This window comes from Danio aesculapii, chromosome 25 (assembly GCF_903798145.1).
Source record: "Danio aesculapii chromosome 25, fDanAes4.1, whole genome shotgun sequence".
Classification (NCBI taxonomy): Eukaryota; Metazoa; Chordata; class Actinopteri; order Cypriniformes; family Danionidae; genus Danio; species Danio aesculapii.
Window position 1 is genome coordinate 13482091 of NC_079459.1, and position 15231 is coordinate 13497321.

Genomic DNA, 15231 nt, shown 5'->3' on the forward strand with positions numbered 1-15231 from the left:
TTTTCCAAAAAACAAACATTTTTTACTATGAAAAATCCATTATTTTATAGCTTTTTATTTAATTTAATTAAATTTTATTTTATTAAAACAATTATAAAAGCAAACTAAGGGTCAAAAATAAAGCTCAAATTGATGTTTATGTGATACATACATGTTAACATATTTAAGTGTGTATAGTCATGGGCCGGTTTCTGACAGTAAGATAACCTTGGATAAAAATACCAGTTTTACAGTATAACGATATTGTGACTATTGCACTAAAATAAGTTCTTTTTAAATTGTCTGGGTAAAAGAAACCACAATATATCTATTTTATGAAACATAATATATTTATTATTTTGGAACAGTAAACATGTCAGACTAAATAGTTAAAATAAATCATTGGTTTCTGCTCTCTTTATTAGTTTCAAAAACACAGCTTTCTTTACAACACATACAAAATATATAAAAAAATGTTACATATACTTTGGGAATGGTATAACACAGTGGTTCTCAAACTTTTAAGCCAGCGAGCCCCAATGTAAGATCGTCAAGAACTCGCAACCCCCCACTACCAAAACATATCCAAATAAAAATAACTTATTTTAAGTTTTATAAACAGATTTATTGCATTTGAAATCAACACTAATCAAAACTAACAAGCAAAAAATATATATGCATGCGTGAGGAAAATATGTCTCAATGAAATCCCATTATCACAAGAAAACACATTTTTATAGCATAATTGAGTGATCAAAAGATACACGGACGAACCGCTCACCGGCCCTGCACACACTGCTTGACATGAATTCATTAATGAATCTGTTAACAATACGTTAACTGTACTGTGTTCTCACAGATGGTGTCTGATATTGCACAGATGCTTTTGACATATACCTTATTATTTGTATACATCATTTTAATAGCAATACCGGTCTTTTCATGAGCTGCAATATTAGTTTAATCTTGGTCAGTGCAAGCCCTTTTGTGATGGTGTATGTGGTGTTAAATTTTACATATAGCTGCCACTTACATGGCTGACAGCGTCTGGCCATTAAATAAAGAATTAAACAGAACCTATCGTCCTTAAAATGTGTAGATGTGGCAAACTGTTACCTGAAAGTTCCGTCCCACAGACTTTACAGGAACGCTTTAGTTATTTTCATAGCAGACTTGAAGCCAATGGAAGTCTTTTATCCACTCTTGGAAAAGTGTAGATGGTGGATTAACATTCACCACGTGATCAGTAATCAAATGTGCCATTATTTGTAGCTTTAGCTGGTTTCTAAAACTAAATCTGTCAGTGTTGTTTTCATTCTCTCATCTTCAGCGCGTTACATTTTCGCGGTTGTATCTCCTGTCATCTGAAGGCAGAAGGCGTTGACTGAATGATTCAGTCTAGCGCAGTGGGCCAATAAGAAGAGCGCGAAGGCGGGACAAGCGTTGCCGGCTTTGTTTACTGCAGCAAGTTGACATGACAACAGTTTTAAACTGTTCCTGAGCGGTGCGTTTTAAGTGCAAAGATGCATTCTGCCTGAATGTGTTCTAAATACTTTATGACTTCATCAGTGATATCTTTAAAAAATCTGAAAATATTAGCTTTCACTTGTAATACTGAAAAATATATATTAAAATCACAGAAAATTACACAATTTTTAAATCACTCTCGCGACCCCTTGAAATTATTCTGTGACCCCCGCAGGGGTCGCGACCCCCAGTTTGAGAACCACTGGTATAACAGAACATTTCAGAGGTATTAAAACCTTGACTTTTCCAAACCGCGGTAAACCTTGAAACGGGTTATCATCCCATGCCTAATTGTATAACATATTTGATTGGGAAGAGTACTATGTAGTTTTATTAAAAGCAAATATTGTGCAATTGGCTCCTCTAAACATTATTTGAAAGTATTATTCAAATATTTTTGATGAAAAATGAGAAAAAAATATGTTAATTATGATAAACATTTTAAATAGTTATAAATGAATATACTGTACATTTTTTTACCCCAGTACATGTAGTCAAGGTCTGAAAGAGTAATTATTTTATATTGACCTATTGACATTTGCTACAATATAATGCTTTAAATAATTATATTCTAATTACTGTAGAAATCTTGAATACTATATATAGTAGTTTATAAAATTAAACACAAATACATTTTTTACTCATAATATTTTGTATTGATAACCTATTCAGAGAAACAACATTTCAATTGGGAATTTAAATAGTATATCATTTATAAATGAGGATATACATTTTATTAGGTTGACATTTCATAATATCTGTTATTAAGAGAGAAAAAAATCAAAGCACTGATTACTTTCAAAGAGAATGAACATTTTCCTAAAGCTAGCCTTTTTAACAATGCCACCACAGCTCTTTTTGACAGCGAGGAATATTTGAAAGTATTATTAAAATAATTATGAGGAAAAAATATGTTTATATGAACATTTTACATAATTATATATGAATGTACTGTACATGTTTTTACCCTAGTACATGTAGTCATGGTCTGAAAGTTTGAATATTTTATATTGACCTATTGACATTTACTGCAAGAAAATGCTTTATATAATAATATTCTAACTAAATGTTGAACACCAATAGTAGTTTATACAATAAAACACTAATCAATTTTACTCATAATATTTTCTATTGATATCCAATCCAGAGAAACAATATTTCAGTTGGGATTTTAAATAGTATATCATTTATAAATGAGGATATACATTTTATTAGGGTGACATTTCATAATATATGTTATTATGAGAGAAAAAAAAATCAAAGCAGCTGATTACTTTCAAAGATAATGATCATTTTCCTAAAGCCAGCCCTTTTAACAATGCCACCGCAGCTCTTTCTGACAGCGAGGAACATTTGCTTTCCCTTGAGGTTGTGCATTTTGAATTCTCACATCTTAAGTGATTGAAATCAAGGATTTTATTTGTGTTGGACAAACGTGAAGTCCCACATGTTTGATAGATCATACAAAAAAAACACTTCAGAATGGCTTTTATCCACACATAATGGACAGGAATACAAAAGCAACGACAAGACAGAAGAAATTCTTTAATCACGCGGGATGTGCTCAACGCGGCTGCCATGTTCCAACATCACTCAAAGAAAGACTGTGAGCGTCTGCTTGGCAAATTAATTAATGGCTCCCCATTATCTCAAAACGCAAAGCAATTAAAGCATAATTACGGACTCCGTTTGTGCTGCTTTTAATAATTTTTTTCTTTCATAAGCCTCCAAGGATCAGAATTTCATATAGCAGACTTGTTTTCCGTAATTGATTGTGCAAATTATTGATGGTTTGACATTACTTAAGGACTGCAGTCGGCTTGTTTTAGCTGCAAGAGGACTAAAAGCGGCTTGGGGTATGAGCAGTGTCTCTTGTCCACTTGCTGGCGAAGTCCTTTGTGTTTTTTTCAACGTACTGAAAGCTGTTGGTTTTCCACTTACCTCGAATCACCCATCAATTGACTTATTAGACGTTAAATACACACGGATGTGCTCTCTCTCTTTGATGGCTCATTTAGTCAATTAGGAACAGTAATGATTAGCCTCTCTAGCTAATCACCAGTTACAAATGAGGAAAATTGGCATGAGTAGCTTTTTTTTTAATGGGGGGTTGGTGTTTAAATAATGGCAGTTGAGCCGCGCAGCATATAGAGAGTAATTATGGAGATTCTATAGGGGTTAATACTCAGCAATAAAAAAAAATTGCAAATATGCACACTGTTGAATATTATCACCCTTATTTATGGGTTAAAATCGGGCTATAAATTAAGTTCCAAAAATTTTACCCAGCAGTTTGGTGTACATTATGATTATAAATATATAGTTTGTCAGGCATGTAGAACTAGACATATATATATATATATATATATATATATATATATATATATATATATATATATATATATATGCACACTTGAAATCAGAATTATTAAACCCCTTTTGAAATATTTCCCAAATTATGTTTACCAGAGCAAGGAAATATTCACAGTACTGTATGTCTGATAATATTTTTTTCTTCTGAAGAAAGTCTTTCGGCTAGAATAAAAGCAGTTTTTATTTTTTTTTAAACTATTTTAGGGACAAAATTATTAGCCCCTTTAAGCTATTTTTTTTTTGATAGTCTACAGAACAAACAGATTTTTACAATAACTTGCCTAACTACCCTAACCTGCCTGGTTAACCTTATTAACCTAGTTAAGCCTTTCAATGTCACTTTAAGCTGTAGAGAAGTGTCTTGAAAAATATCTAGTAAAATATTATTTACTGTCATTATGAAAAAGATAAAAGAAATCAGTTATTAGAGATGAGTTATTAAAACTATTATGTTTAGAAATGTGTTGAAAAAATCTTCTCTACATTAAACAGAAATTATTGAAAAAAATAAACAGGGTGGCAAATAATTCAGGGGGGCTAATAATTCTGACTTCAACTGTATATATATATATATATATATATATATATATATATATATATATATATATATATATATATATATATATATATATATATATATATATATATATATATATAAATATATATATATATATATATGTGTGTATATATATTTATATATATATATATATATATATATATATATATATAGAGAGAGAGAGAGAGAGAGAGAGAGAGAGAGAGAGAGAGAGAGAGAGAGAGAGAGAGAGAGAGAGAGATAAATATGTATATGTATGTATATGTGATTTTCAAAAAAACTTTTTAAACCTGTTACACCAAATGACCTCTGACAAGCTGTATATTTGGGACAAAAGTCCCCTGGTAGTTTCAATACTTAAATGCACCAGCAAATCTAAGTCTTTTGAATATAACACAGCCAACACTTATTTGAATATGCCAAGAAAACAAATAGATTTTTCAAATGTGTGTTTTTTGGGGGGTTGTTTGTTTATTTGTTTGTTTTTAAAGATGGAATGAAAAAAATACATAGTTCTCAGCAAGGGCGTTGCTAGGGTCATTTACATGACTGCGACAATAAATAGCCTATAAATGTTCTTCCAGGCATCTTAGGTATTTTCATAAGAATAAAGTCGATTTATAATCCGATGCTAACTTACATAGCATGTTACAGTAGAATATAGCTATAAAATAATAAGCTAGATGCACAAACTCACTGTGATGTAACTATTACTGAAAAAGATGTGACTGGCTTTATCATATCTAGATAAATATGTCTAGATATCTATATCATATCCAGAAAGCTAACACAATTGACATTTTTCTGAATAATTTGCATGTATTTGTAGTTAGAAATATTCAATTTTGCTGTTGTATTATTACCTCATCAACTTTAGCATCTCAAAATAATGAATGAATGACGAGTGGCGGGAATTTTTTTAACACTTGCTGTGTGACAACAGTCCCACTCCCACCTGCCGGTAAAAAAGGTACTCCTGAACAGCTTATATATATATATATATATATATATATATATATATATATATATATATATATATATATATATATATATATGTGTTTTATATATATATATATATATGTATGTATGTATATATAGTACTGCATACATAAACCGGTAAGTGGAATCTGATGGAAAAACTGATGCATTTCTGTGAACAGCTGTTCTTTAATTCTTTTACAATATTGTGTGATTTTATTTCTGGAATATATGTCTTACAAGTTACTGGCTATACTACAGTATGTCTTGGCGAAATGTTCACGTAAAGCTTTTTTAAAGACACATACCTTTCATTCTTTTAAACAAATGGTGTATGTTGTTATGGTTTCATTCTGCGGTCCTACTGTACAGAACATGTTGAATAGCATTTGACAACTTCTTAAGTTCTGTGCTTAATGCACAAATGTATAGACATTGAAACATAATTTTGTACTTGAAGAATAAAAATAACAAGTCTTTTATTTATGTTGAATCTGGATACAGGTTACATAAGTTTTTGAGCACTGCTCTGAAAAAACAAGTCATAATCTTCTTTATAATCATTATAATGGCATAAAGACTTATTTTAAGTTGTAATAAAATATTATTCAGCTTTTTTATACTTGTGAAAAGAAGTGGCATGAAAGCCTGCTGTTGCTAGTGAACACAACCTCCATGCACATCTAACTGATAGGAAAAACTGAAGAAGAAAAAAGCTCTCTTATTTCGGTGTTGGAATGTTATTATTGTGTCAACCCTTGCTTCATGTGTTCTCTACGAGGGCATACTGTTAGAGTAATATCTGTCATCAAAATAAACTGCACATTAAGACACACCACTCTATGTTCTGTCATCTGCAAGCGCATCAGCTTTTTTTATTATCTTTACAGCGGATCGGTTGGCTGTTGACCCACTTAAGAGACCTGCAGAATTACAAATTAAAATCAATTAGGGCTACAGAATTATATCTTCATGTTTATAAGAATGCTACTTTCAACAGCCTTCATATCTTTTGGTTAATTCTGATATATTGTCGAATTGTTCTGTTTTAGTGGAAAAAAAGAAAATAAAAAGAAACAACAATAATCAAGAAACTATTTGAAATCTAAGATTTGGAATAAGTTCTTAAAATGTATGAAAAACCCTGTAAAAAAAAATATATATATTTTACGATTTGTTTGTTTTTTCGGCGGCTAGGAAGCGAGGAAAGAAAAACGTCAAAAAATACAGAAATTTACCATGAAATAACAGATGTTAAATCACAAAAATTTACTGTAAATTTAACTTTAAGGAAATTTCTGTAATTTAACAGGGTGTCCGCGGGGTCTTAAAAAGTATTAAAAGTTGATAAATCAATTTTGAGAAATTCAAGGCCCTCAAAAAATCTTAAATGCTGTTACAAGGTATTCAATTTTGCGTAATGCTTATTTTTACAGTTTTAGAATTATAGTTGTATGCTAAAGTTAGAAATTTTGGGATGATGTGTAATTTATGAAATTGATAAAATCCTGCTATATTTGACGTCACACTGCTTTGTTTACTGCAGTAACGAAGGCAGCACCATTGTTTCTGTTGGAGCCGGTGCCCCTGTGTCAACAAGCCTGGCCCCCCTCTGGCCCTCCTAAATTTTTTTCGGATTTTTGTGTCAAAACGCCACGGAGAAGTGAGATCAGCCATCGGTGGCAGATTGCGGAGATATGACTGAGGCCTCTCTCCCGTGCTGTTGGTGTCGCGCGCACTTGCTCTCTCTGCTTTCGGGTGCTCTCGCTCTCTCTGTCAGTGACGGTGCTGCGCATCAATTCCCTGCATTCCTCAGAGGTTAACCCCCAAATTGACACATGTAATAAAAAAGATTCAACTTCAGTCATGTTCATGTTGTGAAACACTATCAAAATGTCCACTGTTCATTATATTACACTTCTGTTTTCAATAGAGATTGACATAGTCACATTCTTGAACTTACAAACAGTCGGCAAGTGCCGGAGAACAGATGTAACACGTTAATCAAATTTAGTTTTCAGTCACGCTTATGTAAAAGTCATATAGTTTTGCCTTCATTTGCCTTCATAGTTGTATGGAGACAAAGCCCCTTTAAGTATTCTATACACTGACTTAAAATAGTTTTTTTTACGGAAATAAATTCAAGAAATATACTGAAAGTAATAAGACTTATTATGACTCCAGAAGAATTATATGTGTTTTATGGGAAATACTGTGAAAATCTCCTTGGTTTGATTTAGATCACTTGGCATTATTTTAAATTAATCGGAGGGCAAAAAAATAGACTTCAGCTGTATCTGTTAAAGTTTACAGGTGTAAAAATGTGCCTTGATGTACTTGAAAGTTAGAAGTGTGTTATCCTACAATACAAAGTTACTTGTCGAATAAATTAACATGCATAGTGGCGCAGTGGGTAGCACAATCGCCTCACAGCAAGAAGGTTGCTGGTCGAGCCTCGGCTGGGTCAGTTGGCATTTCTGTGTGGAGTTTGCATGTTCTCCCCGTGTTGGCGTGGGTTTCCTCCAGGTGCTCTGGTTTCCCCCATGAGTCCAAAAGCATGTGGTACAGTTGAATTGGGTAAACTAAATTGTCCGTAGTATACGTGTGTGAGTGTGTGTGTGTTTCCCAGTGATGGGTTGCAGCTGGAAGGGCATCCGCTGCGTAAAAACATATGCTGGATAAGTTGGTGGTTCATTCCGCGGTGGCGACCTCAGATTAATAAAGGAACTAAGCCGAAAAGAGAATGAATGAATGAAGACTGCAGAGTGATGCATAAAAAAATTACTTCGAATAATTGTTTAAGTAGTTTGCGATGTTAAAGTGTGCCCCCTGAAAGTACAAGTGGCCCCTGCCCGGCCCCCCGAGTTACTCGGTCTAGAACTGCCACTGGCGCATACACCTGGCGCAATAAGGCGCAAGACGTGTTTGGCACGATTTGTTGCTATTGTCAGACCAATGCAACCCTAATTTCCACGTTTTGCCACCATTTTTTAAATAGAAAATTTATTTGCACCACTTTGTGGACTCATGGGTGTTCAGGTCTAAAAAGGAGGTGTGTTAAGGCACATTGTTGGCATGTTGCTATTTTGAGGAATTAAAATAGGCTGCGCCACTCACCAAGAATAGGACGTGTGTTTGGATATAAGTCAATTTTTTGACCACACTTCGTTATTATTGTTCATTTATTCATTTGCTGGAAACTAGAATGAATTTAGACATTTTTTTAACAAATATTTTTGTTTAACAAGCGAAATTAAAAGTGTAGGCTGATGGATGTCTTTAGCCGAGTGCGTACAACATGTTCCCTAATCCACAAAAGTAAAGGAGTAAAGTGAAGAGTAATAGTAAAGTAAAGAGAAAGTGAAGAGGCTGAATGGAGGAGGCTTGTTCTTTATCCTCGCTGCAGATAGTCTATTCAACTGTTTTCTTGCTAGTAAAGCGTTCAGTTTTTCCACTTACAAAGTCCGCCATGTAAATAGCAAGTGCGCCATGGCACAATTCAACTGTCTCTTAAAGGGAATGGGAGATGAGACTCTAATTGGTTTAATGCATGTTATGCTCAAAACACACCAATAACTCATTAAAAGAATAAGCACAACCCTGTCCTTAAAATAGCAAATGTGGATTCGGACACGCCCTTAATGCTTTTGCGCCATGTATTTTAGACTTTGCACCTTGATCGTTAAAAAAAAAAGCCCTTAGTTTTGTTACATATCATGTTCAGGGGTGTGGAAATGTCCACATAATAAAAGTCTGGCCGCCATGCAACCGTACATCATTAATTCACAAAAGTTTTGAAAAGTGTGTGTGTGTGTGTATATATATATAAAATTTTGCTTTGACGGTTTTCTTTTTAAGATGTAAACCAAAATTTTCAATTTTAGCCAATAATGTTCAGCAGCCAAAAAGTCAGTGCATCCTTACCATTTTATAATTTATATTTAATGTTATGCTGACACATTTTTGTGTTGTTTAAGAAGATAAAAATCATTCAATATGAATATGGCATCGATGGAATGGTACTATAAGTCTTCCAGTGAGTCAGTATTGTGCTTTTCTATTAGTTGCTGGTGTCATTTATTGCATTGATTAAATTTATAATTGTTCCCCAAAAGAAGGTATGTGTCTTAGGTAAGTGCATACATTCTCCTGAAATGATTTTACATGTCCATTTCCAACCCTATGATATGGCCCTGATATGATATGGTTGGTTTTGACTATATTTAAAATGGCTGAGAATATTAATGAGCTCTGATTCTCTCACATTTTATGTTAGTGTCTAATGCTCACACACACACACACACACACACACACACACACACACACACACACACACACACACACACACACTCTTTATGCCACCAAAGTAACTTAATTTGCTGTTATATTGGGTTAACGTATCTGAAAGTAGGAGGAATTAACATCAATCTATAGCATAAACAGATGAGTCTTATAAAGGTTATTGGCATCCTTTCACTCCATAATAAATACAGTTAGAGCTAAGTAATGATCCTCATTGATCTCATAGTTTACCAATACATAAACCCAACTACTACTTACTGTCATCTACACAATTTTTAACAACAGAGGATTGTATATTAAGTTATGTACATTTCAATGACAGACATACACTGTAAAAAAATGTCAAAAAGTCATGAAGACAAACTTTTTGTTACTTTAATATTAATCAGTTAATCAGCTTTCAACTAATTTTCTTTCAGTTAAACAAAGTTAAAGTTAATATTTTTTGTTAGTTTGACTTTGAAATTTGAGTCAGTTTTATAGTCAGTTGAAATGACTATAAAGGATCTTTAGATTCAACAACAAATAAATGTAGACAGTAAGAATCTTTAACAGTGTAGTTGAAATTTCACCAATGCTGGTTCTACAATACTGTTAAACTTTAAACCTTCAAGTTAAATATATATATATATATATATATATATATATATATATATATATATATATATATATATATATATATATATATATATATATATTATAAAGAAACAGCACAAAAACTATATTTGCTGTTTATTCAGACTATTTATTCAAAATGAGCTGAAATAACAGAGTGCTTAAGTTCTTTGGAAGGACAACATAAATGTTTTATTTTCAATCCACTTAGATTTGTAAAAACTAGTAAGTTTACCTAAATCCTTCATGTTGTTCCAACACAAATTGATTGTGCAGAACCCAGCATTTTTTACAGTGCTATTTTTTTTACAGTTTTATTTTACAGTATTAATGAATCACAAAAGCAACAGTAGAAGTAAAAATTCTAATTTAATGTGAGCAGCTTTAAGGAGTTTTAAAGTGTTCACAGCTTGAAAAAATGATCCCAGAAGCCTCAAAGCTGGTCCAGACAGCATCAAATACTCTGTTCAGATGAGAAAACATCCACTCAACTGGTCTATCACATCAGTCAATAACTCGAAGAAAGCTAGCGGCAGTGTGGCCTTGCTCACAGTGAGTGTGAAGCTTGAAACCTGTGAAGAATATATCAGATGCTTGCTATTGTCTTTGTGACATCTTCAAAAATGCACAGTTTTTCTGCAGTCTTGGTTTTTAGATGTTCATTTTCTCAGGGATTTCAAGTAATAATCAAATTATAAAAATATATATGTATGTATGTATGTATGTATTTATGTATATATATATATATATATGAATGATTAATTATAAAGGTGTTGGTAGTAAATTTGCAATATTATGTATGTATTATATTTTATAGTATATTATTAAATGTATATGTAATCAGTGTTAGAGAAAGTTACTTTAGAAAGTAATGCATTACAATATTGATTTACTCCCCAAAAAAGTAACTAGTTGCGTTACTTAGATACTTTTTATAGTAAGTAATGCGTTTTAAGTTACTTTTGCATTAGTTTTTATTACCTGGCTGAGGCTTGATCTCTTTCGGAACTTTTTTTTCCTTTCTTTTTTAACAGAGCAGTTCTGCAATTAACAATGCACTGTATAACCTACATCCACAATTTTCTTTACAAAACACATCAACAGATAATATTTTAGGATAATCGTATCTATGAACTTCCTTACCACCCATGTGGAACACAACAAACAAACTAACCTGACAGACACTATTATATTCATTGTGTAATATAAGATGAAAAAGAACTAAAAATCTTACAGTATATCATTCTGGGGCTTCACAAAATTGGCTGTATATACAGATTATTGAAAGTTTAAAGTAATGTGATTGCTACTTTTATACTATTTGTCTTAAGTTAAATCACTGTCCACTGAGAGAACCCCCTTTTCCCTTTCTTCGATGCGTTCAAATGAATGAACACTGTCTCAATAACTGCGTGATCCATTGTGACTGCTTTAATTTTAACTCTGCAATTTATTTTTTAAAAGCTAATTAATTAAACTAAAAAGTTACATTTTCAAAAAAGTAAAGCAAAAATGGTTACATATTATTTAAAAGTAAGGCGTTACTTTACCTGTAACTTAGAAAAGTAATATTATTATGTAACTCACGTTACTTGTAATGCATTATCCCCAACACTGTATGTAATATTTGGTGATTATCTTTACATACTTTTAAAAATATTTAAATGTGAATTTGTTTTTTGCTTTTTTTAGTTTTTTACAATAAAATTATATATGTAAATGTAAAACTGTAAATGTAAAAGTGCTTTTATTCTAGCCGAAATAAAACAAATAAGACTTTCTTCAGAAGAAAAAAATGTTATCGGAAATACTGTAAAAATTTCCTTGCTTTGTTAAACATCATTTGGGAAATATTTTAAAAAGAAAGAAAAATTCAAAGGGCGGCTAATAATTCTCATAATCTCATTCTACATTCCAAATCCTACCCAATACTTAAAACCACCTACAACCTTAACTATAAATAAACAACTAATTAGTAGTTTATTAAGTGTTAGTTAATAATTTGTTAATTGCTTGAATTGTATACCTTAAAATAAAGTGTGACCTAACTCTAATATATATATAACAAACAGCCATTAAGTATGAAGACAGTTAATTTGATTTTACCTACTGTAGAGAAAACAGCTGTTGTAATTAATCCTGTATAGCTAAACCATTAATTCCATAAATTCCTCCCAGCATTGTTTTTTTTTTTTTTTTAGATGACAGTGAAGTGTGTGTTAACAGAGGCTTCTTGCAGACAGTGCAAACATCCTCATGGCACATTTCAGTCAGTGTTGCCTGTGTTTGACTGACAGATTGACTCTGGGCTCGACGAGGCTTGAGTCTTACAAGCAGGTACGCGAGAGCAAACAGACAGGTGTGGATTTCTGTGAGAGATGAAGTGCCGAGGATGTACTGACAGCGACGAGTGTGACAGTAATCACAAGCTAACCTCTTTCTCACCTGTCAGTCTCCCTCCGAAACCCCTCTCTCGCCTGTCCATCATGCTTGGCTGCCCCCTGTGACAAGAGTATTTACCAGTCCGCGCACTCACTTACTCACTGTAAACATGACATACATCCAGAACGGCACCCTTCGGAGCGTCACTTCTGGCCATGTTGGGTCCCTTGATGTTATCAGAAAAAAAAAAACACAGACCCCATCTGTTATGCAGTTTTCATTTTTAGTTGGCATTCTTTTACAATATTAGATATTTAGATATTTGTCTTTGTTCTGCGGTATCAGAAAATATTTCAGCAGATGATTCGAATGGATGTACAATGTAAAAAAAAAATAGTAAATTAGCAGTTTTACATATTTTGTGATTCATGTTTTTTTTTATGCATTTACATTCCATTTTGGGACCTTAGTCTTTCTTCCAACAATTATTTTAACCATAAAATGTTTGAAAAGGTGACTAAATTGAACATTTTTAATAGTTTAAAGTGATATATTGTCTGGGTTGGTGTTCACGGTACAAAAATCTTGTAATAAACTGCCAGTACATTTTCTCCTATTTTACAGACTAACTTCTCTTTATGCTATTTCTTATACATAATGTTGTTCAAACTACTAAAATGTCAATAAAAGTCACTTTGTTAAACTGTAAAGTTGAATTTTCAACATCTAAAGTTGACTAAGTAGAGCTAAACATCCCATTATGCAATTCACAACCGTAAATAAACAGAAAACACTTGTGAATCAAAATATGGAAACAAACTATGGAAACTGTTAATTAACTGATATTTTTACAGTCTATTTGAAAATAATTAACCATTGTGCAGTGATTGGGATTATCGGAAATACACTGATGATCGGAAACAGACTTTATCTGTCATGCCTATTTATCAATTTTTATTGCCATAGTTATAACAAAAAGCAGACATCGTACTATTTCTCAACATGTGCTCAAAAATAGATGTTTGAGCCTATATTTTTCTGAATGCGCGAAAACGTACTTCAACATACATTTGACTGCAGTTTCTAGGTAAAATGAAGGCTTCCGGACAGTATGAAGACAACAGTTTCTGTTCCTTTTCACACTAACGGTATTTACAGGGACATATTATTGACGAATAAAGGATTATTTTTGTGCAGTTCTTTGCAAAACACTAAATAAAAACCACAAAAACAACTTAACTGTGTGTATGATTTGTAATCAAATGAAGTCAAAATTATTAGCCTCCCTGAATTATTAGCTCACTCCCCACCCCCAAGTTTTGTTTAACGAAGAGACTTTTTCAACACATTTCTAAACATAATAGTTTTAATAAATTCTTTTTAAGAACTGATTTATTTTATCTTTGCCATGATGACAGTACAAAATATTTTACTAGCCATTTTTCAAGACATTTCTAAACAGCTTAAAGTGACATTTAAAGGCTTAACTAGGTTAATAAGGTTAACTAGGCAGGTTAGGGTAATTAGGCAAGTTATTCTATAATAATGGTTTTATTTGCAGACTATCGAAAAAAAAGAGCTTAAAGGGGCTAATAATTTATTTCCTTGCTCTGTTAAATATCATTTGGGAAATATTTCTAAAAGAAAAAAAAATTCAAAGGGGGGCGTAGGCTTTAAATATTCTGTAAGCTTGCCTCACATGTTTAACTCCATATGCACAACTTTTCTGGGGTGGTCAGTTTGCTCGGTAGCTCACTTTATACAGCGTTGTACTTGAGCACTCGGGTTCGAGTTTGGTGAAAATTCAGCCCCGCAAAATAGATAAAAGCAATGCAAAATTAAGGTAAAGATACCAGCCGATTTGAATGTTATCACTCAATTGAATAGGCGTTATCAGTGGTTATAAGCTGATAGATATGGGCAAATAGGGGCCTTTTGCGCTCTCAATCAACATGGTTAATCAGCTATAAATCATATATGGCTGCGGCTGGAAGTTAACAAAACTTATTTATATTATTTATTAAATTTCCCATTAATTGTATTTTATTAACGTCAACCCCAACCCTAAAATCAACCGTCACAGTAACGTAAAAAAAACAGATCTGAATCTGGAGTCTTCTCTATTAGTATAGCTGATTAATCACGAGAATTATTTATATTATTTATTAAATTTCCCATCAATTGTATTTTACTAATGTTTACCCATACCCCAAACCTAAACCCAACCATTACAGTAATGTAAAAACAGATCTGGATTTGGAGTCTTCTCTATTAGTATAGCTGATTAACCATGTGGACGAATGATAATAGCCTTCTGAGCCTACCAGCCGTACTGGCCCATATTTATCAGCTGATAACCACTGACAACGCCTATTTAGTCGAGTGATAACATTCCAAGCGGGTGAAGCTACAGGACTGCGATAAATTGTCTTGTACATTTGCTAGGGAAGGGTTTAGTTCAGTTGTTAGCAAGATTATCTGTACAAAAAGCACTGCCTTCGATGACGAAACTATGTCGA

General features: G+C 32.6%; 1 protein-coding gene across 5 annotated transcripts in view; it reads left to right on the top strand.

Moving 5' to 3' along the window:
- The window catches only part of cadps2 (Ca++-dependent secretion activator 2), a 351417-nt gene that overhangs the window by 233237 nt on the left and 102949 nt on the right, over nucleotides 1-15231 (top strand). The gene's annotated exons all lie outside the window — the stretch shown is intronic.